The sequence below is a fragment of the Parasteatoda tepidariorum genome, chromosome 3 (assembly GCF_982258835.1).
Source record: "Parasteatoda tepidariorum strain Cologne lab strain chromosome 3, Ptep-v5.0, whole genome shotgun sequence".
Classification (NCBI taxonomy): Eukaryota; Metazoa; Arthropoda; class Arachnida; order Araneae; family Theridiidae; genus Parasteatoda; species Parasteatoda tepidariorum.
Genome location: NC_141757.1, coordinates 81553546 through 81572165, shown reverse-complemented (window position 1 = coordinate 81572165; position 18620 = coordinate 81553546). Strand labels below are relative to the sequence as shown.

At 31.6% G+C, this 18620-nt stretch overlaps 1 protein-coding gene across 16 annotated transcripts in view; it reads right to left on the bottom strand.

Moving 5' to 3' along the window:
• The window catches only part of LOC107447961 (POU domain, class 3, transcription factor 3-A), a 467439-nt gene that overhangs the window by 40369 nt on the left and 408450 nt on the right, over positions 1 to 18620 (bottom strand). For 2 of the 16 annotated variants that reach the window (XR_015432766.1, XR_015432768.1), the window contains one exon: positions 10055 to 10184. The exons of 13 other annotated variants lie outside the window; for them this stretch is intronic. The gene's annotated coding sequence lies outside the window, so the exon portion shown is untranslated. Of the gene's footprint in view, positions 1 to 10054; positions 10185 to 18620 lie in introns of those variants that run through there. One more of the 16 variants, XR_015432761.1, reaches the window with a different exon arrangement.

Genomic DNA, 18620 nt, shown 5'->3' with positions numbered 1-18620 from the left:
TGGTTTTTTGAGCATAATTATCAGTCAGTGGTTTTGTAAGCAGTTTTCAGTATTTTTTTTCCTAATGTCACTTAAATGGAAAGAAGCACTTTTGTAAAAAAGAGAACCTGTTATTAAATTACTCTAATTCTAATAAATTTTCATGTTATTTTTCTCCCCAAACACCAGTTTCCTACACTGTACCAAATTTCAAATCAAATTACGATATAAAGAGCGGCACTTTGAATGCATCCTCTGTAAAATCGATCTTTACCGTAAAATACACTCATGGACAAAAAAATTAGCGCACCAAGAAGGAGTCGTCAAAATGAAACGAAATTTTACATACATAATGACTACTTAGATATAAGTAAATGATTAGAAAATCAAAGAAAAACGATAGTCTTTGATTTTCTAATCATTTACTTATATGAAAGTAGTCATTGCGTATTTAAAATTTCGTTTCATTTTGACGACTCCTTCTTGGCGCGCAATTTTTTTTGTCCATGAGTGTATTATACCGTAACTTTTACAGAAATATCTATTCAGTGACTTTACGGCAATTATTAATGTAAAAATTACGGTATATCAGATATTTTATTCCGTGACATGCTCCAAGTTTAAGGTGGAAAGAACCGGCACCCTGAGTATCCGTAATTTTTACCGGAATTTGATCCGGAATTTTTTACAGTATAATGAATAGCACATGAACAAAAATGATTGTATTAGGCATATTATCTTTCCCATTTCTGCTATAAACATCCAAAATACGTAGTCCAGATTCTCATATAATTACATATTATTCAAGGTTGACCCCTCACAAAAATCCAAAGAAAAGAAAAAAGAATCTTGGTAAAATGCTTTGATTTATGAAATGAGTAATAAAATACAAAGATTTAAGAAAAAAAGATTTAAGGAAGATTTGGTTTTAATTTGAATAACGTGACCTAGATAGCATGCAGAGTGAGGTTTGTAAGAGTATAAAAGCTCAAATTAGTAGAGAAATTGTACTCAAAATTGTACTAAACTTATGGTATTGAGGATCAAAATGCGTGGCTCAAAATATATAACATTTTTATTGTCATATAATATTCTATTTATCCAAATTACGGATTTTGGAGGATATTCAATACATAATAGTGATTGATAAATTAATGACTCTGACGAGTATAGAAATGACAGAGGTGATCGTAAAATAATTTGCTAATATAATATTCCTAATTTTTTTAAAGATGTTTACAATTCAACATCATTTCGATTGAAAATGTAATTTCGGGAACACTGTGTATTTAATAATATAACTAATACCGTAAAATTCAGAATCTCGTGAACATGACGCCTAGCATTACTTGATTAAAAACTTCGTTCGCTTCAAAAAAAAAAAAAAAAAAAATCTCAATTGGAGATAACAGTCGACATGTTTCAAGCGCCCAAAAACAGGCGCTCATTTTCAAAACTTGCCAGTCATGAAAAAAAAAATTGGATTTAAGGAATACAATAGATATGTCCGTTATCAAGAATACGAGAAATCGTCAATTTCTGCTCTCTGTTAGAATCTTGGGCATAAATTCAGTTTAGAAATTTCGGCATTGCCAAAATTCTTTCCACCCCAATCACATCAGTTTCTCTTGATGCCTTGGAATCTTGTTTAATCAAGTAATATCTCATCGCTACAGTTTCCTGGGATTATTTATTTAATAGCAGCTTGTAATTTACATAAGCATATTCTAAACTAATCTGAACTTTCAGTGTTGATAGCACTCCACCATTTGATACACGTTAATGAGCATCTGTAAGAATACTTGTTTAAAAAAGTGTCTATAAAAAATTAATATGTTTCAATGTAAAATGTAGTAATGTAAAATAAACATTAAAAAAAAGAAAGATTTATTTATTTTTATATCCTTAGTTTTGGTCCTTAGATTAATTTTATCGTGGTTGGTTTTGATCATAATAGTTTTTAGAGGGTATACAATTACCAGTTTTTTTTTAAAGGATTTTTAAATATTTTTTTGTTAAATTATCAATGTAATTATTTTAATTTTGCCTAATCTAGAACATAACTCTTTGGCAATAATGATATATGGTATATCGATTATGACGAATTTTCTTACATAAACTAATTGAATCTTTTAAATTAGTTGAATTATTAGAAAAATATATGAAGCCTTTTATTCTATTTATTTTTCATCTCTAAATATATTTCCTAATTTAATTAGTCATACCTTATAAAAGAGTTCTCTCCTTGATTTCATTTATCTTAAAAAAATATCAAAGTGTAGGCATGAGTTTGAAATAGTTACACTAACCATTAACAAAAAGATTGATACAATAACCACCAATATCAGCATTAATTTTTTAGATCTAGTCGGCCACCTATTGAAGTCAGAAAATTCATTTTTATTCTTCAGAATTTGAGGAAGATCTAGAGAAGGAGGTTTGACGAGATCATCGAAGCATCAATGGTAGCCTTAATCTGCTGGATACAAATTGAATCCAGTCCTGTTGCCCCTCTACTAGTTTTGATCTATAGCTAAATATGACTTGCCTTTCCACAATCTCCTTCTTACCTCTCCCCTCCCTCCCTTCCAAAGGCCCGCAGAGACCGCCATTGAAATGCAAATTATACCTGGACTATGCTGCAGCTGAGATCGTACCAACTTAAGCCCACCCCAGTACGTGATTAGCGTTGGTGGGCGCAAACCCGGGGGGGTACCTCTTACCCTCCCGCTTTTCCAACTATCGTTGCACAACTCATTAACTGCGCTTGCCACATTTGCATATGAATGAGCTGTCATGGGGCGGCCCCGGTGTATGCCCCTGCGCGCGTGGAAGGGAAAGGTGATACTCGAGTGGGAGCTTTTCACCTCCTCGCGCAGAAAAGAGTAGTGTGATACGAGCGACCAGGGATCGCAAAAAAAGGGGGGTTCCGCCGCATTCGTGGTCGTCGTAAGCGGCCTCCGCCACCGTGGACCAAGCTAATTTTTGTTAATGATGAAATATTAGGTATGTACGCCAAAAGAGCTTGTTACGAAGGTGTGTTTAAGGCTGTTTGTTGGCGGCAACAATTGGTTGCTCACGTTTTGTGTGTGCGGGGCAGGGGGTGGATCTGTTCTTGACGCTTCTTTTTAACTTTTAGAGAAAGTAAAGTGAATAATTTTAATTCAATAAAAGAGGCTCTCGTGACTTTCAACTAAATCGACTGTTAGCAACGTAAAATGACAAGCTTTCTCCCTCAGTCTATTTCATTCATTTAAATGATGTTTAGGAGCTTATCATAAGTACGGGGTGATAGAGAAAGGTTAAAAATACATCATAAAAGAGACATTAAGGGTTGGAGTACATTGAAAAAAGTATTTGCAAGAAGAAAAGAATCATTTTTCTTCTTGAAGCGTAAAACCGATAAGGCATAGAAGTTTAATTGTTTTTAATGATAACTAAGCATAAAAAAATTTATATATATATATCTTTTTTTTTTTACTAAAAATAGTTTTTTTTTTTATAATTTGAAGTGTTTGTAGATTTATTTATTGAAATGAGTCAGGTGATTTCTTGAGAGAAATCAAAACAATGATATTTTATATGATAACCTTGTTTCAAGGAAAGAAATATAATATTTGAATATATTTTTCTTATTACGATCTGAAATAATTGAGGTAGATGTTACTAAATAAATTTAAAGAAACGAAAATATTGAATAAAATAGATTATGGAAAATATTTTTCCCACACTCATTTATTAGTAGCAAAAGAATGATGCATAAAAATCAGCTTGACTGGTTGGCAGAAGGTTACATAAAATTTAAAACGAATGGAAAACAAATGGCCGCATTTAAATAAGATGAAATCCAAAATGAATGAAGTATATTTATAAATAAATATTTTTTCGACTTGGCTAAATGTTTTTTTTATTTTTTTTTGTAGTTCTTATAAAGCAAATATAATATATATAATTCATATTATTAAGATGCGAGGAAGCAAAGTTATTTAAGTTTACATTTTATGCAAATGTCTTATACATCCTAAGGTAAGGGGAATTAGATTATTATGGCGGGATAAAATAAAATTGTTTCGCACAGTTAGAAATTTATTCTCGAAAAATTATTGCAATTTTCGTCTAGAAGTAAGAAAAAGTTTATTAAAAATAATATAGTATATTAGTTTATCATTTCTTATAATCTGTTGAAGAAAAAATAGCTTTGTAGTAAATGATTACATTAGAATTCTTATTAGTTTTAATTAATTCTCTTTTTTATATTCAGCAATTCATCCGGTGAAAATGATTTCGTAGGTAGAATTAAGGTATCAAGAAAATATAATATTGAAAAATAATAAAGTCTATTAAGATATTTTTTATTATAGAATTGCTGGTTTTTGAGATTAATTATTTAAAAATAAATTTAAATAATAAAATAAATTTAAAAATAAATTTCATTTGCTTCAAAAATATATATATAAAAATGTGCACATAAAAATATTGTATATTTTTGAGTAAATGAAGTTTTCAAGCATCTATACTGCTTCAGTTTCTTGGGATTATTTATTTGTTTTTATAACTGTTTAGGAAAAATAAGTTAAATATTTTTTAAAATAATTCAGAAAAAAAAGGCAAATTATTTTTTAATTTTATCTGAAAAGTGAAAAAACATTTTATTTAGAGGAGGATAATGGAACATTGTTCATTATGCTGCTATAAATTAAATTTTTAAAAAAATCGATGAAAAAAATTTTGTTTGTAATTTTTGAAACAGAAAATGAAAAATCGAGATGGATTTTGATTTTTAAATTTAATATTTCCTGTTAACTCTGTGATACTTTCCTGGTAACGCTGTGAAAGTGTGTTGTTTAGTAATTTCCCATTTGATTTTCGAAATCGAAAAGAGACTTTATTAAAAAAAAAAAAAACGCTTTAAAGCATTAAAATATGTAATTGTTTACACCTTAATATTGGCTGATTTTGGACAGATTTTAAAAAATTTAAGTCTAGCGTTAATTAAAAATTCGTAGCATTTGGATGACAAGAGGATTAACTTACGTTATAGCAAAGAGTTTTTGTTTATTTATTTAATGTAATATTTCTAAATGTTCAATCATTCTTGGTCTTAATATGATCTTGTCATGACAATTTTTTTTAGTTTAGTCGACACAGTGTTTATGAAATAGATTTTCGGTTGTCTAACACATGCTTTTATTTTTAGCTAAATTGCTGTCAATTATGATAAAATTAATTCTAGAAATATAATCATATTTATTATGAACGAACATTACAAGTATATAAAAATAATCGCTTTTTGTGTATTTCTGAGTGTTTGCACTGCAAAATATGTATCCCTCTTAATAACTTTTATTTTAAAAAAAATAATGAATTTTCACGTATTATAATTTAGAATTTTAATGGTTCAAACTGTTCACTGATCTAACCGTTCTTTGACAACTTGAACCAACTAAAGGAAAGCCCAATTTCTCAAATTGTTCATTGACCTAACAGTTCTTTGAGGACATGGCCCTGATTCAGATCAGCCCTATTATGTTACAAACTGTTCGTTGATCTAACCGTTCTTTGAGAACTCGAACCAACTTAAGAGCAATTCTGCAATGTTTCAAATTGTTCATTGACATAATAGTTCTCTGAGGAGATAATATCCAAGATAATATTTTTACATTCGACAACAGCAAACATATTTTAAAACATCGAAGAAAAAAAATTGAGTTGTCCAGCATAAGTTGTAAATCAGTGAGAGGCTTGCTATTAAAACTAAGCATATATCAGATCCTATAAGAGCTCTTCAGCTGCCTTCCAGTTCTCGAAGAGTAATTTATTACAAATGGAAAAACTGAAGAATGCCTGCTCATTACCTTCTAGATCAGTGATTCTCAACCACTGTGCCGCGGCACTTTTGTGTGCCGCCAAATTCTTAAAATGTGCCGCCAAATATTAGAAACGAGGCAATAAAAATTATAATACTTTTTTTTTATTACGAGTTAAGTTTAAATTAAAGAAAAGCGTATATATGTATATAATATTATAGATACAGGGTTTTTCATAATTCCTTCCGGGCAGGAACTGGACTATCGCATTGATGTATGCCGTGTGACCAAGAGTTCACACATAGAACACCTGTAATGTAGGTAAGTAAAACTTGAATAGTTTCGGAATAATTTCATATGTTTCTTTTTTTTCATATTCGTCTTCTTTTCTTTACTATAACGATTCGAAACCACGGAGGGAATTATGAATAACCCTGTATATATATACATTTTATAATTTTTCCACGCTTCAACAGCGTGAACATCTTTGTCGGTGATTGTCTTGTCTCTGACAATCTTAAAATAAGAAAGAAGTGTTTAAATTGTCTTTGACAATTTAAAAAAATGTTGAAATAAGTAGGAAATTTAATAGTAATCAACAAAGGAAAGCAAGCTAAATATTAACTTTCAAATGGAAATAAAAGCTAATCATTAAAGTAAGCTATGCAATTAATAGTTATAAAAACAAATTAACAAAGGATAACTAACAGAAAAATAAACTAACAATTAATAATCACCAAAAATACTAGTTAACAAGAAATCACAAAAAAATAACAGTTAATAGCTATAGAAAACAGGTTAACAATTAATAACTAGCAAAAAAATGAATAACTGTTACTAACTAGTAAAAAATTAGTCGAAAGAAATATATAATTAATCCCTTAATAAACGTGCTTTTGCAGTACACATTATTTCATTTCACATTCAAAATTATTATCACAAACTATTTAACACAGTGTATTATGGGTAAGTAAACAACTTTTAAACTAATTTTTTTCATTGTGTGCCGTCAAATTTCGAAATCGTTAAAAGTGTTCCGCCCCCCAAAAAAGGTTGAGAATCACTGTTCTAGATTGTAAATTGCATCACGGGTACGTAATGGAGTTTTGGATGAGCTTCTTAAATACGAAAACAAGCTTATCCTTCAGTACTGACGAAGTTAATGAGTGTAAGAACCAGTGCTAAGTCAGATTTAAAGTCTAATCTTGAAAATTTCGCTTTCACTAGCACTATCTCATCAACAGCAAAAATTACAATGTTAGATGATGATACAATTGCCTACGTGTTGCGACCAAAATTGGCAACATTTTTTGAAGATTATATATTCTTAGCTTGCGTCAATTCTATGCTTCAACGTGTACAAAGGATAGATATCATTTGGGTCTTTAATAAGCCCGATGGTTTGAAAAGTGACACAAGCAGCAAAAGGGGAAAGGTGTTCGGAGGCGTGTTGAACAAAGAAGTTAGCGCCCTAAAAACAAGGGGTTTCTCCGAGTTGATGAAAATAAGACGGAGTTGATCTTTCTTAGTTACAACTCAGCAGATATTTCCATGGATAAACAAGTGACCATAACTATTAAAGCAATGCTTTCACTGTACATAAATCGTCAATATGTCAAGAGAAAACTCTCTTTACTGGCATTCGAATACTTGCTTTATTCATATCATGCTGTGCAGCAATAAGGATGAACCAAAGATGAATTGTGCAATGTGGACATAGAACAGTACTATTTCTGTCATATTGGCACAACGTCTGAATATTAAGAAGCTCTTGGTTTCTATCTTTTTCAGTCGGAAAAACCACGGTGTGACATCGGGTCACTGAATTACAATTTGCATTTTTTATCCTTCCATCTTTCAAGCCACCGCTTTGAAATTCTCAGTATTAGTTGCTGTTGCACCTGTTTGTCGGCTTGTCGGCATTTCGTCATTGTTTCGGTTTTAGTTGTAACTTGTCTCTTCTCTGACCTGTCCAAAAATAAAAATTCGATGATAAAATTTAGTTGGGCAAAAACAAGCTAGTTAAGAACGTTAATATTGTGGCAGAAATAGGACCGAGACATATCCTTGAAGAACACACTCACACTTTGATTATCATGTTATAAGTCTTCGGCCATTTTTTCTCTCCTTCATTGGTTCAACAACTTTAGGAGATGAGCTTCACCCAACGCCAAAGATGGATGCCGTTTTACACTAAGTGTCTCATAATTGAATTCTTCAATAAATACTAACTGCCCTCGTCAGAGTGACGAATAATTTAACCATCCGGAAGGGGAACAAGCTTCCCCAAGTTATTCAGTTTTATATCTACTAAATCCTGCTATATTTCTGTGTCCTGACAGATTTTGATGATCCGTTGTGCCTCATTAAAGAATTTGAAATATTCCGAGAGGGTACGTCTGCTGGCTATTTTTTTGAATGTCTGATGAGCCTTGCGACGGTTTTTGTCCTCTGATGGATACACTGTTGACCATCCTTTGTTCCACTCCACTTCCCTCAACATATTTTGATGACCACCTAAAAATGAGCTTAAGAAAGATTCATTTTTCAAACTTGCCATTGATGTCAGCTCTTTGTTTTTCAACTGGTAATGATGAAATTTTTAATGCTTTCAGCATTTGGACTTATCATCTGACAGGTATTGTTTCATTCTTCTAGAAGATTCTTGTGACTCTGCTTGAATAATCTCTTTTAAGGGTATTGCGAAAATAACATTTACAATTGTCCTTTTCATTTTATTGATTTTTTTTTCGGCCTATAAATTTATTATTTTTCATTTGACTAAAACGTTGCTATAAGGCTTAAGTTCTCTAATTAAATCTTTATATTAAATTATAAGTTATATTCAAAAATAATTAATATTTTTTTTATAACAATAACTATCCTTTATAACACATTTTTCTTATGGCACGCATGGAATATTCGTGCCTCATGCCTTAGCAAGATCTTTGGATCGTAATCATTATACTAGCATACTATTTTTTCACGCAATAACTGGGAACAAAATTGTATCCTTCTTGGAAAGAAGAGGCAAAAAGACATAATGGACACCTACAATGCATATCAAGATATAAGTTACTTTTCATGTTTAGGCGGATAGACCTACTCGGCAAACTATTCAAGATATGGATATGTTACGACAATTGGAGAGGTTTATGTTTTTACTGTATAACCTTACTAGCCACGACGAATGTGTTGACGATACAAGAAACAATCTATGCATTCAAATTTTTTGGAATACTCTGCCAAAAGCTTAGCAAAGTTTTCATGGAATCAATACGATATGACTGCAAGAAAGGTGTACTATGGTGTAGGAGTAAGAAGATTCTGTAGATGTAAGAAGATTCTGTAGAAGTAAGAATGCTCTGTCGAAGAATGCTCTACTTCAGTCTATTGCTCTCAGTGCTTGTGGTGCCATTTTGTACTCGCGGTAATATCAAATTGTGAATTTAATCAAGTATGAAAATCTAATGTGTTTTGTGTTTCAATATTAGTATTCCAAACAATATTGACAATCTAGAAGTACAGACAATATATTGAAGAATAAATGTAAATACTATTCCATTAAATAATTCCTGAAATTTGTTTTCAATTAAACATATTATAAATATAATATGATATATATAATGTATTAAAAATAGGATGCATGTTACTTTTGATGCAACAATCTGTTTACCGTCCAGAAACCAAAATGATCGAAGCAATCATGGGGGTTGGTGAGCGAAACGAGTAGGGAGCAGAGCCTCCAAGCAACATGTATGAATTAAAGTAAAAAACTGCATGCCTTTATTAATAAATTTCATCATAAACATTTAAAAATAGTTAGTTGGAATGGTATTCAGAAGTGTTCATTTGAAGGATATGAATATTCAGCCATTTTGAATGTCTGTCTGAGGAAGGGGGGGGGGGGAATCTGAGATGGTTCCATACCCAAAATTAAAATTTCATGGATGTGTACTAAGTTGTAATGCACAACTGTCTCAACTATCCGGAGTATTTAAACGAATTATTGCTTATCAAAGAAAACAGCCTTTGCCTACGCTTTTAATGAAAGTTAGCTACTTAAAATAGTAAAAATTATTAGAGTGTGCTTTTTAATAGTCAAATGATAATTTGAATGACCACACTTAATAATTTCCTTCTAGTAAACATCAAATCTACATAGGGCTCAATAATAAAGCTTTCAGTTACTTTTTATCCTTAGAAGAGTTGAAGATTTTATTCCAAGCACTTTGTTTCTGTACTAGACAAACTTTATTTTTTTTTATGTAACGGTGCTCACTTTTTTAGATGACTTCTTTATACCCTTTTTTGAAAATCAGGGTAAGACTACCAGCTCGATCACCGTTGTTCAGATTTGCATTGCAAAGCACATTCTCCTTTTGGGTGAGACACAGACTAAAAGAAAAACAAAGAACGGTAACTTTCTTCGCTTAGAAAACTGTATGTGAGAGAACTTTACTCCTCCCTCTACTTATCCAATATAAAAAATATCAAGAATGAAAGAAGTATATATATAAACTTAACTGTAAGAGGGGAAAAAAACTTTATTGTAACCGCCAGTAAAAGCATTGCATTTGCGCCAAAGATCAAGAAAAAAAAATCCAATAGACCTTTCTTCAGCACGAGAAATGATAAAAAAAAGAGAAATCCACGAGGAAAAGTATTTTTTTGTACTTGGAAAAAAAATGTCTTTATAGTAGGTGGGGCTGAAATCCTCATGAGGACATTTTTTCTCAGTATGGTTCTAACATCTTCACTGTTCCTCCACTCGCCTGCCTTCTCCTTTAAGCGAAATGATAGATGGTTCTTTGATGAATTGCGACCGATAAGTTCTAAAACAATTCCTTACTTTCCCTCTCCTGAGGATGGGCCATCGTCGAATGTCACAACCTCCCCCTCAAACTCCTCCATGGGGGATAAGGAGGGGTGTCTACCCACATTCAAACTGCATTATAATGTGCATTAAAATATCTTTTAGTCGTTGTAAAAAGTGAAAAACCACAACAATGGAAGAGATTGTAGATAGGGAAGCATGTTTGGTGACCATATTAGCGAAATCCATCAAAATCAAAATCGACATGGCATGCTATGAGGGGGGGGGCATGTCGTGTCTGCTCGTGTCATATCCTGCGCTTAGATTCTTTTAAATGACAGCAACTCCAGCCATTATAATTTGGTTCGGAATATGACCTTCAAACGAAGATGGATGGACCTTTAAAATCAGTCCACCATAGCGTTCCGCAACGATGAAAGACGTTTTAAAATGCACTCTACTCATCGACATATTCCGGAATAGTTAAGAGTTTTGAAATTTATCATTAATTAGTTAAGTCTTCAATATTTACGCTTTAAAGTTCGGTGGCATTAAGAATAGTAGGTTTTCTGAATGAAATAAATTGTACAATTCATTAGTCCGAGTACGAATTGTTAATTTTAAAAAGAACACATGTTATAATATGCAAATTTTAAAAATGTGGCACGACCACGAGTAATTTGGCCCCTTATTTTGCCATTAAGGTTTTTATTTTACCTTAGTGTTGCTATGCCGACGCCCGGTGGCTGAGCGGTAGCTCTTCGCGCTGTCGTGCCACAGGTCCCTGGTTCGATTCTCAGGCAGGACAAGGTTGACTCAGCCTTTCATCCCTTTAGTGGGTCGATAAATGAGTACCAAACATGCTTGGGAACTAAACACTGGGAGTTTCGCGTTCGGTTGACCACCTAACCGGAACATCTGCTCCTGCACCCCAGAGCCCAAAGGTTAAGAAAACTGAGATGGGCACAGTAGGCCTTGGCCCTCTATAGGCTGTCGCGCCGCTGAGTTTAGTTTTAGTGTTGCTATGCCAATCATTATCAAATTTTTTTTCTGTCGTCAATGCTAGAACAACCAATCAGTGTTAGAGCGAACCTTAAATATTAGTTGTCAAGGAGAAATATAGGAACCCACGAAAAAAGAATGTACCTCATTCTTCGTAACTATGATTCCTCATAAGCATGCAAAAATTCAAAAAAGCCCACCTAAGAGTTGGGCAATCGGGTCAGTCCAGTTCACCCTGTGCAGCCAATGATGATTTTTGACAACCGTCGAAAAGTTTACACCTTTTACAAACGAGAACATCTGAAGTTAAACTTAAACTTTAATGATAAAAAATTGGCTTTATTATGCAAATATTTAAATTACACATGTAAAAAAAAAATCAGATTATTTAACTTTTAACATTAGTTGTTCTTACATAAAACCACAGATATATGACATGCATCCACTATCGCTAGAAAGTTCTATATAATGTTATTCTGCTCCAATGATTACATCACTATCCTCCCTACTGGCTTTTGCATAATGTCACCATTGAGTCCCCCCTAGTGGTTAAACACGTAACCTGCATCACCACCATGCATTGCTCTGCAGAATGATGAGACTAATCATTAAAGTGCGTTACAGAGATTTGTAACGACATCATGATTAGGTCTGCGAGATGCCAGAGAGTCGGTGACAGTGTTGAAAGGAAGAGCAAACATCATGATGTCGTCATTGATTAATTTCAACCTGATTTCATTATAATCCAGCGAAATAATATTTAAAGAAAATATTGCAAAATTATTACATTAGCTTGAATATTACTTTTAAGAATCTCACGGATCGTGCATTTTGCAATGAAAATACTGCTAGTCTCTAATTGTGTATTGAAACACTAGTTTTAATTAATTTAATTCCTTTTAAAAGATACTTATAGGTTTAATTTTAATTATAAAATATATATAAATCTCATCTCAGCTTAAAAAAAAGCTAAATAATAAGGGCTAAATATATATATTTTAAAATAATAATTTGGGAATATGTAAAAACCATGTTTACATCAAATACTTATTATAAATTTGTAATGAAGTTGTATCATCAAAGGAAAGGGTAAGACTTTGTGCTTTGCAGACAAAAGCAAAAAAACAGCTTGAATACAGCACAAATGAAAAATTGACATAACTATAGTTTGAGTTCTAAAAACAGGAAACTTTCTCAGTATGTAAATGTCAAAATGACATAATAATTTTGACGTTTTGTCACTAAGGAGGGTTCTGTTGTAGTTGTAGTTCATTTACGTCGCCCTAGAGCACCACAATGGTCTGGGAAACATCCCGAAGGATGATTCGAAGAGATGCCATCACAATTTTGATCCTCTGCAGAAGCCCAACGACTCTTCGGTGGCCCAACGACCTGCGCGCGAAGTCGAGCACTTTACGGTAGCACAGTTTAACGAGGACCCATACCGCACACCCTCGGTCTCTACGCAGACTGATCCAAGTGGTCACCCACCCGCACACTGGCCGCAGCCAGTGATGTTTGACTTCGGTGATCTGCTGAGAACCGTGTCTTAACGATCAGTCCACTACGGAACAAGGTGGGTTTTTGTTTATAGATCTGAAACTATAGAATGTCAATTTATGTGCTACATTCACGTTGTTTTTTGCTTAAGTTGTATCATATTCACAAGGACATATTGTGTTTTGTATATTAGTTTGACTTTTATTTATTATTGTTTGATTAGTTATATGGGAAAGAAAAAATATCTTTTTAAGTTTATTATATTTGCAATTTTCTGCAATCTGCAAAAATAGCCTCTAATTATTAACTATAACTGCATTTATCAAATAAAGCAGAAAGATTCATATTAAATGCGTCAAAATAAAAGGTAATAAGGATGTTCAGAGGAAAATGTTAGAAAGCTTCAGTTCTAATAAATGCAACTATGCACTGTTAAAGACTTCTTGGAAAAAATGGTTAAATAACAATTCATTTTATTGTTATTTTACCATATTCAAACAAAACAGTCAAATAACCATAAATAAAATGGTATTCAAACTGTTAACTGAGAGAAAAACTGTTTATTAACTGCTGCTACGGTTAAACAATTACAATTTTGCGTCTGGGTACATATTATAACCGAAAGGGCTAATTAGTCAGTATTGGCACTAACATAACGATGGTTCGAGTCCCAGCGTTGACGCCACAATACCTAACGAAATGTCGAGTTTCAATGTCTAGTTAATTTTTTTTTCTGTTTTGAAACCATGCCAGTTGTAAATGGTAAAAAAACAGTAGAGTTTTGTACTCACGGTTTTATAACCATACTAGTTGTAAATGGCTTCAATATCGCAAAGGTAAAAAATATTTTTTATCGTAAATTCTACGGTTAATTGGATGGACAAACTGCTGTTGTTTTTTTTACCATAATTTCGGAAAGAAAATTCTAGCAGTGTACAGTAAAAAATTGTTATAAAAGTTAATTTTATAATTAAATAACTAGTTTTAGCAAAATGAATAGTTCGCGAGAGAGACTTTTACAAATTATCATTGCCAGTTAATCTAAAAATATAAAAAACACTAATTATTAAAATTTATAAGCGTCGAAAATTCTTATTTTTTAGACTTGTAGGTTAATTTTAAATTATAACTTTACATTGATATTTCCCATGAAAAAAACATGTTAAAGTTGAATTACAAACATCATGGCTAGTGAACTATTACAGCTAATCTAAAAAAGTATCACATTCCAAACGTGTTACAAATAGGTAAGTGTTATAAGTAAAAACGTAATCATTTTGGTGTAAGATACCAAGGTAATAAAAACTTTAACCGTAATCTGTAACCCTAAACTGCAAAATTGTAATTTTAACCAACATATAGTGAAATACTTAAAGTAAAAAAAAAAAAAATATATATATATATATATATATATTACAGATTTCATAAAATAATTTAAATAATTTTAAATTTTTTTTTTCTTCACAAAATTCGGTTTATCATAGAAATATTTGTTTGGAAAATTTAATCAATTAATAATGAAAATTAATACGAAATTTATCTTATCTTGTATTTCTTTAAATAAATTATTATTAGAAAATTATTTAGTTGCATAATTTGAAGAATGAGTAGCACTTAATCCATTTCTATTTTCCATAAAAATTAAAAAAAAAAATTTTATAAAGTAAATATATTAAAATATTTTAACTAATATTAAATGTGAAAATGATTGTTACTGATTTCAATATTCTCGAATATTAAATGCTGCGAAATTGTCATTAAAATTACCTTTTCTCCCCATGTTATACCCTTGATAACAAGGGACTTAGCAGAATTTCCCTTTTCCAAAGCATCGCATGTTAAGTATTAGAATTTTAATTTACTTTGGTAACAACTCAGAGAATTCAGGGGAAAGTTATGTCCTCATTGATTTTGGGAATAATACGACGAAGTTCCAGTGACAACTTGAGTTTCTACAAACCTCCTGACTTTGCCGACTGCATGTACCAAAAGACGATGTTCGGCACTTTCAGGTTGTATGTAAGAGTGTCGACGAAGGTTTTCAATTACAGCGTTAGTAACTTGAAAAGGGGAGGGAAAAGACACCGAGTTTCGAAATTGGAAAGTGAGAATCAATCAGTTAGCAAGCTTTAATTATGATGATTTTACATTTTACTAAACTGCGCTTTGACATCGTTAGGGAATGTTTCTAAATAGTTCAGATGAACTTAAGAAGGAATATTTAAATTGTTTCGTTTCATTAAAAGTAATTGTTTTTGACAGTAAACTAAATGCTATCTCAATTTGATAATTATGAAATTAAACTTATTAAATTGAAGAAATATTTATAAACGTGGGAAAAATATAAACTGTGAAAAAACTTTAATATTTATCAAGAGAAATAAATCACGTGTGAAAATGTATCATACATTTACGATAGTTAAAGTATTAAACGAAAAATTTTGGGTTAAGAAATGGAACTTTATTACTTAGGACAACACATCAGAGAATACGAGGGAAATTACATCTTCATTGATTTTGGGAATAATATGATGAAGTTCCAGTGACACAACTTGAGTTTCTACAAAACTTCTGACTTAGCCGACTGCATGTACCAAAAGATGATGTTCGGCACTTTCAGGTTGCATGCAGGAGTGTTGACGAAGGTTTTCAATTGCAGAGTTAGTAACTTGAAAAAGGGAGGGGAAAGACATAGAGTTTCGAAATTGGAAAGCAAGAAACAGTTGGTGAGCTTTAATGATCATTTTACTAAATTGTGCTTTGAAATCGTTAAGGGAGGTTTCTAAATAGCTAAGAAGAGAAATAATATTTAAATAATGTTATAATAATAAAATTGTTTCGTGGAAATGATTGTTATTGATAGTAAATAAAATGTAATCTGAATTTGGTCATACGATAGTTCATACTTTGCAATAAGATTTAAAAATATAAAGAAAAGATAGAAAATATAATGAAGATTAATGAAAAGAGAAGAAGAAAAATTATTTAAATAAAATAAAATATTTTTTTGAGGAATATATATATATATATATATATATATATATATAAAATTAATAAAAGTTAATAAATTGAAAAGATAGTATCTCCCAGAAAAGGAATCTTATTAGAAATATCAAGAAATTACCAATTTCTTCAAAATTCAAATAGGTAATAAAATTTTAAGTTTGTGAAAATAAAACTTTTGAAATTAGGGAGAATTTTTGTATTTGTGACATATATAATACAGAAAACACTATAATAAGTATGAAAATTACAAAGCAATAATTTTTTTCAAATGTAGCAGAATTTTCGTATTTGTGAAATCTGTGACAGAAATAATACAGAAAGCATTATTATCAATATAAAAATTAATACACAAAGAGACAGCTGTTTAAATGCTGCGGAAAATCACAGTGATCAATATTCATTGTTTGTACTTATTAAAACCCTGTTTGCATCTTATTTATCAGAGCAAAAAATTAACTTTTCATTGTTTAGAATAGTGTTATCTTTCTCAAAAAGGCAGTTTATATTTTATCAATAATGTATGCGTGTAGTTGTACTAACAAGTATAAATATTCTCCTTTAAACCCTTTGAAAGTTGCCGTCAAATTTTACTAGCGTAACAATAATTAGGATATAATAGCTAATAATTTTCTTATATGCATAAATCAAATGCTATATTGTTCTAATTAAAAATACTTTAATTACCTGGTTTTGATATTTTTGTTGTTGTTATTTTTATATTTATTTGATTGAGCATTTATCTGAAAAGAGTTTAATAACTGGAACTTAATTGGTAAAATTGGCCTGTATTTATGGCAAACACTAGCATCAAGATTTGATTTTTTAATTGTAGTAGATTTATGAAGTAGATCCGAAGTTGTAGGCTATGGTGAGTTTTTATATTTCAGAAACCACTCTATTTTCTAGCTATGTCACAGTAATTCGCATATGGATTTACACTCCAGTGCCCTTTTTACCCCAATTGAAGAGTTTTATTTTTTTCATATCGTTTTCGATTTCTTTACCGAGTTTATAGAGTCTTTATCGAATCTTAACCGAGTTTCCGCTTATTGATTATAACCATCACGTATCAAGTCAAATAAAATTATTTCAAAATTGTGATGGCATGTCTTCAGATCATCCTCAGGAACGCTTCCCAGACCGTCGCCAAAAGCCCATTGTGCAGCTCTAGTGTGACGTAAATGAACTACTACAACTACAACAATCAAAATAAAATAATATTATATTTCTGTATTTATTTCAAATTAATTCTAAATTCTCTACATTTGTGTAATATTTATTTAATGTCATTTAAGCAGTGAATTTTTTCTTTATATATCAGATGCTTAATTCATCAGTTACGAGAATCGAATCCAAAATTTGTTTGAATCAGAATCAATTTTTTATACATCCCATCAAAAGGTAAAAAAAAAAGAAGGTTAAACATGAAAAACGTTATCTTTTCTTGGCTATCTAAAAATTAACAAATCAATAACTTTTTTTTTTAAAGGAATCGACTCGATTTGTATGTACTCTCTCGCAGATATGTGTCAAAAAAAAAAAAAATTACACTCCAACTTTGATATTGTACTGATGTCGATTTCCAATGAAGTCCCTCCATATTTATTAAATTTATGCAACAGCGCATCTGTTAGTGAAGAGTACGAATGACGATTTCGGTATCCGAAAATTACAATCCGTAAAGCGAAACACTACTTTTGACACAGCGAATAGATGGGACGAAAAAAGTAAAAAATGACACGGCAATATTCCTATCAAAAAAGAAGATGGAATAAAAAAAAAACTGGAACGAGAAATTGTGGTGGGTGGTGCGAAAAATGGGGCATGTAAAAAAAGGGGGCATGGAACGTTAAAACGGTAAGGAAAAGAAACAAATTTTTTTCTTCATTTTTTTTCCATCTCTTTTTCGAAGAAAAGGGAAAAAAAAGCGCATTACGAATTTCGAACGAACCTTAACTGCAACCTTAACTGGGAGAAAAGGTGGAAAGATGATTCTGAGACCCCACCAGGGAAGGACGACGCAGCAGAAGAGACATACACCATGAGGAGTGGAGGGGAGGTATGTGGCACGCGACGTCGAAAATTTTCAATTAGATAGAGTCGTCAGGAGCTTTTCGTGATTCATCCCGAAATATGGAAATTTTTCGGGAATCTTGGGAATTTCGGGAGCAGATGAGGGATTGAGGGGGTGGTAGAGGTCTTGCTCTTCGTCTTCCTTTCCCCCCCATCGGGGAATGGAAGAAGAGATGATGAGGTAGTGGAAAGGTGCGAAAAATCCCCTAAAGACGACACGTAGTAAATTTTCGGAGAAGGGCAGCAGTTCGATGATGAGAGAGTGGTGTGCAAGAGAAGATTGCAATATTTCAAGGGAGCTACTTTTTGGCAGAAAAGGAATCAGTCATGTCCAATGAAAATGCAAATTTCTCATCTTTTCCTTTCGCTTTACTCTCTTCTTCCTCGAGCACTTAAAATGTTCCAAGATCTTTCATTTCATATCTTCTTTTTTTTTT